A 14,995-nucleotide genomic window follows, 5' to 3' on the forward strand; every position below is an offset into this window, starting at 1 on the left:
TCCAGCTCAGGAGATTTTCGAGGGCATTATTGTAAAAACGTACATATGGAACTATTAAAAGGCGTTATACTTCCTCCGTCCATTCTTATGCTCATCCACCCACGCCAAAACCTGAACTTCTCCTCTCTCCGCTGTCTATTTGTAAGAAGCGCCGCCATGCTTACGAGTGGGACAACTCCAGATTCTGTTCAGACCGTTTCCAGGTAAACTCCCGCGTTTCCCATTTTTCTCTACTTTTCTGAAACCGTCCTCTTGGTTTGTTCCTCTTTCAATATGATTCATGAATCGGACCATGATTTTTCTGAATTCAGATTTAATCTGTATGTTCTTTTTGCCTTAGAAGATGATTTAATCTGAATTGAGATTTAGTCTGTATGTTCCTCTTTCAAGATGATTCCGCTTCTCAATTGAACTTTTGAGTTAATTGTTTTTTTCCGGGCAGTAAGCACTGTCCATGCTTTTGGGTAAATGTTTTTTTTATCCCCAGTGGGAGACCTCCCTTCAACTCCTTTCCATGGTTGCCGTGGCTGCCCAAGAACAAAAGTCGGTCAATTTTCCACGTTTAATTGACAGAATTACCTCAATTGAACTTTTTAATCTGTATGTTTTTTGCCTTATAATTCGTGCTCTTCCTTTTTAATCCACTTCTCAATTGAACTTTTCAGCTAATTGTTATTTTTGGGCCGGTACGAGACCTTCCTGCAACGCCGTTTCATGGTTGCCATGGCTGCTCAAGACCCAAAGTCGGTCAATTTTCCACATTTAATTGACAGAATTACCTCATCAAACAAAATAACTCATGACATTTATGAGGGCATTATTGTAAAACTGCCTATGCCTTTGAATATTCTCGTTTTTCAACTCTTGTGCTTCTTCGTTCTCACTCCGGGTATTCACTTGGAATGGAATTTGAATTTTCATACAACTTTTTTTTACCTAAAATACTGTTTATGTTGATCATTTTTATTCGTAATTTCTGATTGGATTGAACAAAATTAGTGCGGCCAGGTCAAAAGTGCCCTCACCAAACGAACCAAATCATGTTTTTTCAAAACCGTCCTCTCGGTTTGTTCCTCTTTCAAGATGATTCATGAATCGGACCATGATTTTTCTGAATTCAGATTTAATCTGCATGTTCTTTTTGCCTTAGAAGATGATTTAATCTGAAGTGAGATTTAATCTGTATGTTCCTCTTTCAAGATGATTCCGCTTCTCAATTGAACTTTTGAGTTAATTGTTTTTTTTTCCGGCAGTAAGCACTGTCAATGCTTTTGGGTAAATGTTTTTTTTATCCCCAGTACGAGATCTCCCTGCAACTCCTTTCCATGGTTGCCATGGCTGCTCAAGAACAAAAGTCGGTCAATTTTCCACGTTTAATTGATAAAATTACCCTCATCAAACAAAGAAACTCATGATATTTATGAGGGCATTATTGTAAAACTGCCTATACCCCTGAATATTCTCGTTTTTCTACTCTTGTGCTTTTTCGTTCTCACTCTGGGTATTCACTTCGTATGGAATTTGAAATTTCATACAACTTTTTTCTACTCAAACTACTGTTTATGTTGATCATTTTTATTTGCAATTTCTGATTGGATTGAACAAAATTAATGCGGACAGGCCAAAGGTGCCCTCATCAAACGAACCAAATCATGTTATTTCTTAGGTTTGTTCTAGATGCTGCGTCGGACAATTTCAGATACTTTTTGTATTTTTCTGACTAAATTGATCTATGTCTGTTCCTTAGGGAATATGAGTATTCTTTGCAACTCCTATTTGCCTAGATTATTCTTCTTTTTCCCCTCTTCTGCTTCTCCATTCTCTCTCTTCCGCTTCTCCATTTCTAGTTTATGCACCAGCTTACCATCCTTTCTGAATTAGGGTTATTACTCCTGTATTTATTGTTTTCGAATGTCCTTGTGGTAGAAACTGCCTCCCTCTGATGACATTTCTTTTTCCACCCTTCTGCTCTCCACGCCTACACCCTACTTGATTAGAAACCTCATTTCTATATTGTATTACTAATTGGATGGATGGAGAAGATGAGCATGACATTCTTTGTATTACCAATCCATCAAGTCCCTTGATAGGGGAATATTATAGGAACACTTGGAAAGTGACTAATAAATTATATAAAGGGTGGATTTTTAGGTTTTGTTTGAATTGTATTTCATGCTTGTAACAATGTACATGAGACAAATATATAGATGTTGAGAGAGAGGCAACAATGTTACACATAACCTCACCCTTTTAGTTAGGCCCTGAATAGTTCCCTTAGCCTCTTGCAAGTGAGAGGTCTTAGGTTCAAATCTCTTAGATGACAAATTTGAAACCAAATTAGGTTGCCCATTATTGAAACAAACCGATTACTAATTGCTTGTATATGTCACAAGTATGGTTGTAAACATCACTCTAGCTAAGTCATGGCTTAAAGTGATTTTATCAACCATACTCTTGTCTTCCATACCTTGTCACTCACTTAGGTCTTTTGTTAATCTTTCTTCCTTATTTCTAGGAACCACTTACTTGTTATTAATATTTGTCTTGTCCACTTGGTAGTGAGGTATGGCTGTTAGCCTTCCTCTTCTATCCTTCTTTTCGGCTCTCTATAAGAGTTGCCTTTTTACTCTTGTAAATAACATAATGAGAAATACAATACAAGATTTGAAACCAAAATTTAACATGGTATCAAAGTAGGAACCATAGGGTCGTCTTGACGTTGTCCATTTTTTTCTTACTTCTTTTTCTTCTTCATTTGCTCATCATTGAAATAAATGGCAGAAGAAAATGTCTTTAGTGCTAATAGCTCCTCATCTTCACCCTCTAACGTAATTCAAGGAGGTGAGAACAACCCAAATCAACGACTGTGCTCGGTGCTACTGAATGAGTTCAACTATCTACCTTGGTCAAGAGCTGTGTCAGATGCTATAGGAGGAAGCTCGAAGTCTCCAAAATCCACTTCATCAACCTATGATGCATGACACGATACTGACTAGCTGGTCATGTCCTGGATACTTAACAACATGGAGCCAAAGTTGTCTGAGCTCTTCTGTGACATCCCACATCGCCCAAGGGAGTGATCCTTAAATGTATATTCTCATCCCTACCTAGCACGAGGCCTTTTGGGAGCTCACTGGCTTCGGGTTCCGTAGGAACTCCGAAGTTAAGCGAGAAGAGGGCTAGAGCAATCCCATGATGGGTGACCCACTGGGATTATTGTTTAAAGCCGTCTCATATAAATGTTATATTGCCCAATGAATATGTAATTGAGATAATGTTATCTAAATAAGTTAGATTCATGAGACCATTCTCTTTCCTTTACATATCCTAAATGTTCCTGATCATAGGATTGCCAATTGGACATTGACAATCCATTAAGATCATTACGTGCTATGTCTTCTCTTAGGGAGAGTGACTGCTCTCGAGTCATTGGTGTGACTGACACCAAGACAAGCATGTAGGTGCTCAATAGAGAATGAATCCACTGAACACGATCAACGAGGAGTTTTCATACTCATGTCACATGAGAACTCATGGTTGGGATAATGCAAAGTAGTCTTTTGACCTGAGGAATCATAGTTGTCTTGTGGTTAGGTCCTTGAACTTTGACTATGTCAAAGTCACTCCATCATAGGGTGTCCACGACATAGTTGGGGTTAAGCGACTTAGCCTAGAGTGAATAAACATATCTTCATAAGATATTGTGAAAACTCAAAAGGTTATGTGATGTTTGGTAAACGTCCAAATGGAGGAAAAATATTGTTTGGGAGTTAGTTGATCTTCTGCCTGTGCGTAAAACCATTGGAAACAAATGGGTTTTAAAAATCAAACGCCAGGTGGATGGTTCAATTGACAAATATAAGGCAGACCTTGTGGTGAAAGGATACACTTAACAATTGGGTGTAGACTATGAAGAGACATTCTCCCCTATCATGAGCTTTGCCTCTATTCGCCTCATTTTAGCTATTGTTGCTCAACTAGATTTGGAACTTTACGAAATGGTCTTAAGACAACATTTCTCAATGAAGAACTAGACGAGAAGATATATGTGGATCATCCTTTAGGCTTCGAGATCAAGAGACAACACCATAAAGTTTGCTACCTAAAACGTTCCATTTATGGCCGCAAGCAAGCACCTAGTTAGTGGAACATTAGATTCCATAATTCAATCACTTCATTTGGTTTTGAGATGATTGAGGAAGACCACTGTGTGTATCTTAAGAAATTCGAAAAAAGTATTCTCATACCTTCTCTGTATGTTGATGACATCCTAACAGTGGGAAATAACAAGAGCTCCATAAAAACTACAAAAGCGTCGTTGTTATCCCATTTTGAGATGACAGATATGGGTGAAGCACACCATGTGATTGGAGTTAAGATCATAAGAGATTGCTTAATGAAACTTTTGAGTTTGTCTCAACAGACTTACATTAAGAAGGTATTTAAATGGTTTAAGATGGAGAACTCCAAACCCATAGACACTCCTATGGAAAAAGGCCCGATATTGTCCTTAGAACAATGCCCAAAGGCTAAGAAAGAGAAAGAACAAAAGGCAAGCGTACCCTATGCCTTTGCAGTAGGAAGTCTAATGTAGTCTAGAGCTTTGCATGCATCTGGCATTTGCCATACCATGGGCATGGTAAGCCGCTATCAAAGTAATCCTAGACAAGCTCACTGGAAAGCCATCAAGAGGATTATGAGATACCTACAAGGAGGGGATCTGAAGTTGAAAGGATATAGTGATGTTGACCGGGCAAGCAGTAGAGATGAACACAAATCCACCTCAGGTTATGCTTTTATCCTTGGAGGTGGAATTGTTTCTTGGTGTACCAAGAAACAATCTCGTGTTGCTCTGTCCACAATGGAGTTAGAGTATGTTGCCTTTGGATCAGCTATTCAATAAGCTGTTTAGCTAAGTAGGTTTCTACAACAAATGGGTATTACAGCTTATGCCCATGAAGCTGTGCTTGTCTATTGTGATAATACTTCGGCCTTGGCATACACTAAAGATCTCAAGTATCATGGCAAATCTAAGCATATAGATGCGTGATATCATTTCTTTAGGAACAAGGTTACCAAGGGTGAAGTGTTGGAAATGTGCTCTAAAGCCAATCATATGATGATAATTGTTTAACATCACATGTTTAATATCATTTCTTTACAGACATTTCACATGTTAAACTAATTTAGTTTAATATAAAGGGCAAAGATTATTGTTTGATGTCGTCTCATATAAATGTTATATGCTGAAACGATAAGTCCAACGAATATGTAATTGGGAGAATGTGATCTAAAGAAGTTAGATTCATGAGACCATGCTCTTTCGTATACATATCCTAAATGTTCCTGATCATAGATTTGCCAATTGGGCATTGATAGTCCATTAAGATTAGTACGTGCTATATCTTCTCTTAGAGAGAGTGACTGGTCTCGAGTCATTGGTGTGACTGACACCAAGACAAGTATGTAGGTGCTCAATAGAGAATGAGTCCATTGAACGCGATCAACAAGGAGTTCTCATACTCATGTCACATGAAAATTCATGGTTGGGATAATGCAAAGTAGTCCTTTGGCCTGAGTCATCATAGTTGTCTTATGGTTAGGTCCTTGATCTTTGACTATGTCAAAGTCACTCCTTCACTTTGACTATGGTTAGGTCCTTGATCTTTACTTTGAAATACTCCTCTCTTATTTTATTTGATATGCATGAAATTGGAGCAGTTGGATCGATTCAAAGGTTCATAGTCATCCTAAGGCCCTAAGGCAACTATATAGTCCATCAATGAATGCAAAGCTTATGTTAGTGGTACCATGTACTGTTGCTTTAAAAATGTTTTACAAGTTTAGTGGGAGATTCATGTACTACTAAATCAATTAGATGGACCAATAGTTATAATAGGACCAAATTGTTTTAATGAGATTAAAATGCATGCTTATATGTGATGAGACCTAAAAACCCTCAACTAAACCTTTATTAAGTTGACAAGCGTGATAGTGCTTTGAACACTCTTTCGTGGCCTTCCACCGTGTTAGGCTCTGATCATTTGTGACTCATACACTGACTTTACCCTATCATGGGGAAGTACAAAGTATGTGCTTACACTCAGGAGGAGTTCTATACGCATACATGATGTTGTGAGGTAGGCAACAACAATGATCAAGATTATGTCATTGTGAGGTTGTTCTTGATCCCCTACCTGAGCTTGCATGGTGGGAATGACTTAACTAAGTGCAATGGAGCCAACATCATATCCTTGTGAGGCATCATTCTCTAGAGGCCAAATAGGATGGGTACTTACATAAGATGGAAATGATTAAGCGTACTCTCTCATTATTATTAATGCTAACCAACATCATATCCTTGAGCCTCCCATACCTTACTAAGAGTTTCCTCCAAAACTCTCGAATTCCAATGAAGGATATGGAATTTGCCAAAAATAGTGGGTGGTGCTATTTGATTTAAAGACCCAGATCAAATAGCATAAAATCAATCAATTTATATTCATTATGTATTTATTTACTGATATATTTGCAAACGCTATCCAAAACATAACAAAGAAAAGCCGAAGGCTTTATGTGGATGCAAATTTCTTCCTCCTTGGTCTTGGACAAAATTGCACCTACAAAACAAATAACACCTTAGGTCAAGGCCAAGAGCCTCACGTGCCCACGATGATTGGGGAGGGGGGGCTTTGGTTGAAGAACCTCCAATGCCAAAGTTAGAATTTGGAGAGCAAAGTGTTTGAGAGTTTTGGAGAATTTTAGCAAGAGTGAAGACTTAGCTTTTCAGAGAAAAATGGGGTTCAATATATAGAGCATGGCCGGTCCCCTTTGGAGAAAAGGTGGCCGGCCGTTTAGGGTATTTTTGGTGTGTAATGGGTGATTAATTGGTATAATGGGTGATTTAATTGGTGATTAATGGATTAAATAGGAAATAAATCCATTAATTAACCAATTAACCTAATTTTTATGGATTGTTTTGAAAGTTATGGAATGATTGCTTTGTAGAGAATATGGAATGATGAAGGATGAAATAATTTTGAATTTGTTACCTTATTTGGGCACTTTTGACTTGGTTGAGGGATGATTGTCTGCTGCTTGCACATAGGAATCCCCATATGCCTCAAGGATATTCTTGTCCTCCTTTGTCCAAAAATCCACGTGTCACCTTGTGATTATTTTTGGCTCCACAAATGCCCTTACACCTGTTGGGCTGCTCGCAGGAAAAGGTAGCAGATGTAGAGATCTTCTTGCTTTAGGAAACTTAAGACTGCTTCCTATTTTGATGTAGATTCCCTCTTTAATAGGAAATTAGATCCTTCTAGGAAAGGGAAATAAATTTCTCTCAAAGCCTATTTAAGTCCACCTTAAGTGGGTTATTAAATCAACTTTGAAGAACAATTTATTTTACCCTACGAGAGAGAGAGAGAGAGAGAGAGAGAGCTTAGAGGATATTTGTTCCCCCTCCTCTAGCAATTTTCTACATCTTGCCCGTGTAAAGGACCATTTTTCGTTGCTTTCTTCATCTTTTCCATGCCTTACCGATATAAGAAAATTTTAATTTTTCTTGTCTTCTTCTTGGATAGTGTTGTCATGGGGCAGTCGTCGGGGTGGTGCGGCACGTCAGCTGGCAAGGGCCTGGAGTCGGCTCGGCATGGGCCAAGGAGGTGGTGTGGCAAGGGCCATTACTTGTGCTGCTCGGCTTGATTGAAGTCAAGGATTGGCTCGGCATAGGCTGAGGAAATGGCATGGCAAGGGTTACGGTTTGGGCGAAAATGAGGAAACTACTTGAGTTTGATTTCTCAGCTGCCATAGATGGAGCAGTCAAGGATAGAATTACCAAAAATCGAAGCTGCTAAAGATGAAGTGTTGGATGAGCGAATTGTTGAGTGCAAAAAGTGGCTGCTACCCATGACCATTTTGCTTCCTACTCGATCTTCAAGCATTCGATCCTTTGAGCCATGTGGCTTTCTTGCACTAGAGAGCTTACCCATATGCGTGTCGGGGAATTAGTTTACCTTCTCGCACTAGAGAGCAATTAGTTAACCCTCTCACACTGAAGAACAATTAGTTTATCCTCTTGTAGTGGAGAGCAGACCCATATGGGTGTCGAGGAATTAGTTTACCCCCTCACACTAGAGAGCAATTAGTTTATCCTCTTGCACTGGAGAGCAATTAGTTTATCCTCTCACACTGGAGAGCAAACCCATATTGGTGTCGGGGAATTAGTTTACCCTCTCGCACTGGAGAGCAATTAATTTATCCTCTCGCACTGGAGAGCAGACCCATATGGGTGTCGGGGAATTGGTTTACCCTCTCGCACTAGAGAGCAGACCCATATGGGTGTCGAGGAATTAGTTTACCCTATCGTATTGGAGAGCAGACCCATATGGGTGTCGGGGAATTAGTTTACCCTTTCGCACTGGAGAGCAATTAGTTTACATTCTCACATTAGAGAGCAATTAGTTTACCTTCTCACATTAGAGAGCAATTAGTTTATCCTTTCGCACTGGAGAGCATGGAAATCATTGTCGTGAGTGCAGCTGAGGAAAACTGGATTGCTGGGACAATCGAAATAATCCTTAGTCTGCCCCTGGTTCTTGGTAGTTGGGCTTGGTGTGTCCTTTTGGTACTCGTCTGCCCTCGGCGTGTCATTAGGTTAAGCTGCTACATTTGTCGGAATAAAAGTAGTCTTTATATCCACCAATCTATATGGGGTAGTCCCATCTGCTCGATCTTGTCATTGAAAGATGACTTGCTCATGTTAATCATGTCTCATCGTAGCGCCTTGTTAATAGCTTCGTTGCGCGGGAAAGTGCGCAATCGCTGGGTCATGAGCTTTTCTACTTATTCCTAAATTTGCCTTTGTTAAGGGTGTAAGAGCTCTCGGCTGCCCCTGGTCGTGACCTGCTACTCTACACTGCTCTTCCATGTGTTCGACTCGTCTATGCCGCGGTTGTGGTGGGTGTGGTATGTTCCTAATAGGAGAATGGGTAACTTGCAGGCTGCTAGTTGAACTAGAGCTAGATTGAGTGATTGCTTCTTTCCGTCCATGGTGGTGCCTACTCCGATGTGAGGTGGAGGATGCTCCTTGCGAGTTTTGTCGCGAATGAACACTTCGCTTGGAAGGTTGCTTATGTTGATTATCGGAGTGTGGCCCTAACCGTGAGTGTATGTTTATCCGTGGGCCTAATTCAGAGTGCACGCTCCTTAACGCGCTAAGACAGGAGTATACACTATCTTGGTGGTCTAGTCAGGAGTGTACTTCGTTAGAAAACTCGGTTCGTGACTGGTCGAGTGGCTGCTTGTCAGGACGCTGCTGGAGAGGTTCTTCGTCTGCTCTTATCCTTCTTCGGGACACCTCGTTTGGAACACGTTGCATCTTAGTGCGTTGCAAGAGCTGGTTTACCAAGGTCATCTGCTGTGTTAGGGCGCTCGTCAACTCTATGACTTGTCGAGACAAGTATTGTTCACCATTTGGATGGGAAAAGTTTAGAAGGAATGTTTCTCCTTGAGCAATGGAAGTGTGGTAGACTCTGGGTGCGAGATTTGAGCTAGGAAATGTCAAATCTGCAGAAAGATATGGTGTAAATGCTCCTGGTTTGATTATCGATCCAAAAGTTTGGAGCTGGGATGGTTGAACTAGTCTTGGACTGATTTGGGCTGCATGGAAGGCCACTGGAGCAGACTGGGTTGCGAGAGCATGCTGGGCCACGGAAGCAGGCTACTTAGTGGAAGCAGGCTGGACCACAGGAGCAGGCTGGGCCACGACAGCAAAATGCTCAGCGGGAGCAGGCTGGGCCATAAGAGTAGGCTACTTGGTGGGAGTAGGCTGGAGCACGGGAGTAGGCTGGGCCACGAGAGCAGACTGCTCAGCGGGAGTTCGTTCTTATTTCTTTAGAATTAAGAGGTGTAACTCTCTGACATAGTCATAAAGTTCAAACCATTCAACTGAGATGGTTTATAGATCCTTCTCAACTATCTTGGAGCTCTTGGTGTAGGAACTAGGTTGTTACATTTGTTGAGTGTTATCTTGTCTCTCAAAGAACCCCTTTTTTGAGTTCTATGTATCTTACTCTCATTTGCTCTATCTTGGGCAAATCCTATTGTAGGATTACAATGAACTATCCAACAAACAACATTTGTTAGCTGGTTTAGAGAAGTTATATCCAACAAGATAATGCACTTACAAACATTGCTCTTTTTAGGGAACATGCATTATGTCAATTGATTCAGATCCAATAATCCAAAGAATCCATATGTGACCAACTCATAATTTATGTTTTGGAGGTGTCACAACTCAGTAGGATTAGTCACTATCTTGCAACCTTTTGGGTTTTAAGCATCGTTATATCTAAATAGTTAATACTACCACATCATCTCTACAATATAGAGACAGTTATTTGGATTACAATAATCCAATCATTTATTAATAAAGAACAATGTTTTGTCACACAAAACATTCATCAATCTCTTAAAATTATAGTGACGGAATTAAGTTCCTTATTCAAAATTAGAATGTAAAGACAACCTTTGTTTTACCAATTTCTTTGGTAGTTCATATGGAGAAGTAAGTACTATTTGCTTTTGCAAAGATCTATATCTTTATTCATGTTCCGAATGTGAAGTACTTTCTCTTCTCTCATTATTCTTCTACTTCTTATTAGTCACACTTTTACAACGGTTGTATAACATAGTTACTAATACGGACTCAAGCATTCAAGTAGAAGAACCAACTGTTTTGAACTATTCAAGAACAATGTACAACACCTTCGAAAGGTGTGTTCTTGACATTTGCAAGACATTTCTTGAAAATACCCCTTCCAATGTCCTTCATTTCTTAAAGAAAGTTTGGTCCCTTGGAGTTATTTTGCTTTCTTCATTTGACTTCTCCTATGACTACAATAGTCATGGTCTCTAAACTCCCGCTGTCTCTCTTGAAACTTATTCCAATTGTGTTATACACATCAAACGATTTGGAGAGCGTGCGGTTATTGTAACTATGTTTGTACCATACTTGACCAATCCCGAAATTACCAAGCACAAGTCAACTTCATACCTTCAAAGACCCATTGAAGGGTTCACATTGAGGCACCCATGCAGAAACAAAAGAGTTTCCCTCCACCCAGGAGGTCAATCACAATACGACACATGTCAATGTTAGCATAAAGCTCCTACAGTCCCACATCGACTGCGGATGAAAGCTGGAGACTCTCCTAACCTATAAAAGAAGACCATTCTCGTACAATTAAGAGAAAATGTCATTATTGTACTTAAACCAGTCATTAGAATCCACTAATAATGATTATGCTTGAACCTATGTATTTGTGTCAACCCTTCACTATTAATGAGAACTCCTCTACTCTGTGGACGTAGCCAAACTTAGGGTGAACCGCACACATCTTGTGTTTGCTTTCATATCTCTATCCCCTTACATATTATCCTAACCAGGTGACCGGAGCAATCGAGCGAAGGTCACAAACTTGACACTTTATGTTGTTCCAAAGTCTCGCTGATTTTGTGCATCAGCATTTGGCGTCATCTGTGGGAATGACATTTATTCCTACTTTCACCAGTTTATCAAGCTGGTTTCCATTGTTCGTACACTTTCTTTTGATCAGGCATCCCTCTCTAATAAGGGGAGCACAGGAAGCCAAAACATGCAAAACGACGACCCCCTTGTGCCTAGTGTGAAGCAGTGAAGGAAGGAAACAAAGAAGTTTGCTCTTCAAGCTAAGGTCGAAGAGCTTGAAGCTTAAAACAACAAAATAATTATCAAGAACAAGATCCTCCAAGAACAGTATAAGAAGCTCTTCGAGATGCTCCATGAGGCTCGACAGACTCGTTCTCATGAGCCATTCACCCTCGTGACTATAGATCACCACATGGCTACCCTCCAACACAAAGGTTCACATGTCTTCAACATGGGCTTTCTTAATGAGGAACAACCTTCTCACCAGGATATTAATCAGCATGAGACTTCTCTCAACCCAACTGTCTGAAAGTGAAGTAAGAGAAGCGGATGAACACATCTATTTGCAAAAGGAATGTGTAGGATTTATCTAATATGATAAATTCCATAAAGTGAAGAGTCCACCCCCATGAGGATATTAACATCCTAATTACTAATGTAGTAATTAGATGAATGTCTAAAGCCATTTCAGTTTGGAATGTGAATGGCATCTCATTCATTGTATCATTATGTTCCTAAAGCTATATAAGGAGGCTTAAGGGAAGAGAGAAACTAGTATGAGAGAAACACAAGGCTTTTCCATTTAGTTCACATATTCTAGTTAGGTCTCTAGGGTTATCACTATTTGCCCTAGGTCTTGGGAGGCAAAAACCAAGGGGCAACTCAACATACTGTAGCCAACTCGATGACCTTGGAGGTTCTAGACATGTACGGAAGAACAAAGCACTTGTTCATGTTTGTAGGAGCTTGTCGAGATTCAAGCTTCTGCAAAAAGGTACATACGTTCATCCAACAATGGTATCAGACCCACTCACACACTCCTCATACGATTACATGAGATAATTATGAATATGCCATATTAGGAATGTTGAAAAACCGAGGATGCTTGCTTTTGAAATTTTGTTTTTGGCATGCTTGTTTCTTCTGGGTTTTAATCCTTGGGATATGTTCTTTACATTCATTTGAAATTATGTTTAAAATTTGGTAAGAAAAACCAAGCGTTTAGAGAGAATTGAAACTTTAGTCTCAGATTAGCATGAAAAACAAATTTTTCCAAGGTTTTGGCGAGCCTTGTTTCGTTCACTTAGAGTTGTTTTTGGAATTCAACCAAGAAGACTTAATTGTAAAGAATAATCTGAACTTTTTAACGACATAAAATATGCATAAAATGGATGCATATTGACAAAGTTATGGCCTCTGTAAATAGGCTTTGTGAGAACACGAATTCTAGAAATTTCAGATTTCATGAAAAAGAAGATGAATAGTGGTTTGTTCTCTTCCACTCTTGGCCTAGGCGAGTACACTGGTACTGCTAGGTATACGGGGATATTGCTTACAACGTTGAACTTGTCTTAGAGAGTCGAATCTAATGGGATATAGTTTAGATGTTTTTTAATTTGCTAAAATTAAAGAAACGTTTTTTGCTTTATTAGGTTAATTTAACTTTGTTTTAAAATTAAACTACCAATATTAAATAATTATCCACATTATGCCATGATTCTTGAAATTTTAAAATGATTATGTCGATTGAGCATTTTAAATTAGAAAGGAATGTTCTTTAAAAGACTATTTAAATATGATTACTTTATTATTTAATTGTCTGATCCGAAATGTCCACCTGGACACCCGAATCGCAATGTGTTGGTCGATACCTCGAAGGTGACGAAGCCATAAAGTGTAGTGGTGTGGGAAATGTGAAGAAATTAAAACCTAAAAGTGACTAATTTAGATTGCAAATGTGAGCGGGATTGAACCCATATCACACAAGTGATGTTAGAGTATAGATAAATTGCAGTAAAAAAAGAGTACGGACATTTATACCGAAAGGAGAAGTCTCCTACATAACAGCTTTTACCAACAATCCTCGTCGTCATGAAACCTCTAGCACTATAATTCCTGTAGGGGCGAAAAACAAGGATGAGTGGCCTGAAAATAAAGTTTTGCAAAACCTTTTCGAAAAGTGTAACCCCTCGTTGTAAAACAAGTATATAGTTTCCTAAAAACATTATTAACGAACGCATATTTTATCACTTATTGTACTCCAAATACTACAATTTAGATGCAATTTTGGACGTAAATGAAAGAAATGACATGTTTTGGTGTTTTTAAGATTAGATTAATGATATGGAAAATTATGATATTTTTATGTGGGTTTCATGTTAGTCTAGTGGTTTCTAATCATGTTTGGTAAAATGGTGTTTAGACTACTGTTTGTATTTACCATTTGTTTGTCAACTTTGACTTCATCCTAGTTAGGTCCTCATGTAAACTCGTTTCCTATATTAATTTTTAAGCAGGTTCCCTATTGCACACTAAAAGGATGACCATCACGTGACTGCTTCAACAAAACAAATGCCCTTATCCTCATATTTGCACTGATAAAAGAAAGGGTTCTTTTCTCTCCCAATTTCCAGGAGCAAGCCGACGCATTGCAACTTATCAAAATTGAAGAGGGATGAAAATCCATGTTTCTATTCCACTCTTCCACTCTCCAGGTTGTTGGTTTGCGGTGGAAGCATGAATTTGATCTTTAATTTTCATCAATAGCAATAGAGATTTGGGTACTTTCAAATTTGGTTGATATATCACTTTGGAGATGAAATTTCTAGCTGGAATCTAGTAGGGTAGAAAATGACAATATGGAGGCCTCGCTGCAGCAGGTAGACCAACCTGAGTGTGATTTAGGCGTTCTATTCTTTCAAGCTTTGGTCAAGGTGTCTAAACTCATGAAGTGTCTGGCAAGGAGTTAAAAGGTTTCTTTCGTTTCTTTTCTTCTAATGTTTTCAATAAATGGGCTTTTAAGCCGTCGTCGGTTACGAAAAAGGGAAATGAAAACAGAAGAGCAAAAAGAAGAAAAGGAGAACTAATCAATTTTCTGGAAGGAGAAACGGAGGGAAGAAGGCAATGGCAAAGAAAGAGATTTTCAGGCTTTTATAAACTTAGTTTTCTTTTAATTTTATGAATTCAATAATATTTTTGATTATGTTTCGGAACTAATTTTCCTTAGCTAGGGCTACGTTGTAGCCTTGACTATGAATGCTTAAATTATGAATTGAATTATTTTCAAGTTTTCAATTTTCATTGAGTATCGTTTGTTGTGCTTATATGCTTGGTTTTAGTCTTGTTGATTAGCTACCATCTTAACTCTTAGTAAATTTGATGCAAATTGTGCACTTGAGTAATAGCTTCTGGCAAATAGATACCATAAATTACCTAGTAGTAGATGTCATACTCTAGGATTTGTGTAGTCTTTATATAAAATTCCACTAATCGTAACGAGTTTCATTATGTTAAACTAATCCA

The 14,995-nt window shown here is 38.9% G+C and overlaps 1 long non-coding RNA gene across 1 annotated transcript; it reads left to right on the forward strand.

Annotated features, from left to right (window-relative positions):
* Positions 1–68: 68 nt before the first annotated feature.
* On the forward strand, positions 69–14,767 carry LOC148691515 (uncharacterized). The gene is made up of 2 exons (XR_015954751.1): positions 69–203; positions 13,990–14,767. It is a non-coding gene; the product is annotated as an uncharacterized LOC148691515 (long non-coding RNA).
* The last annotated feature ends 228 nt before the right edge of the window (positions 14,768–14,995 follow it).

This window comes from Pyrus communis, chromosome 13 (genome assembly GCF_041283825.1).
Source record: "Pyrus communis isolate YQ-2024b chromosome 13, ASM4128382v1, whole genome shotgun sequence".
NCBI lineage: Eukaryota > Viridiplantae > Streptophyta > Magnoliopsida > Rosales > Rosaceae > Pyrus > Pyrus communis.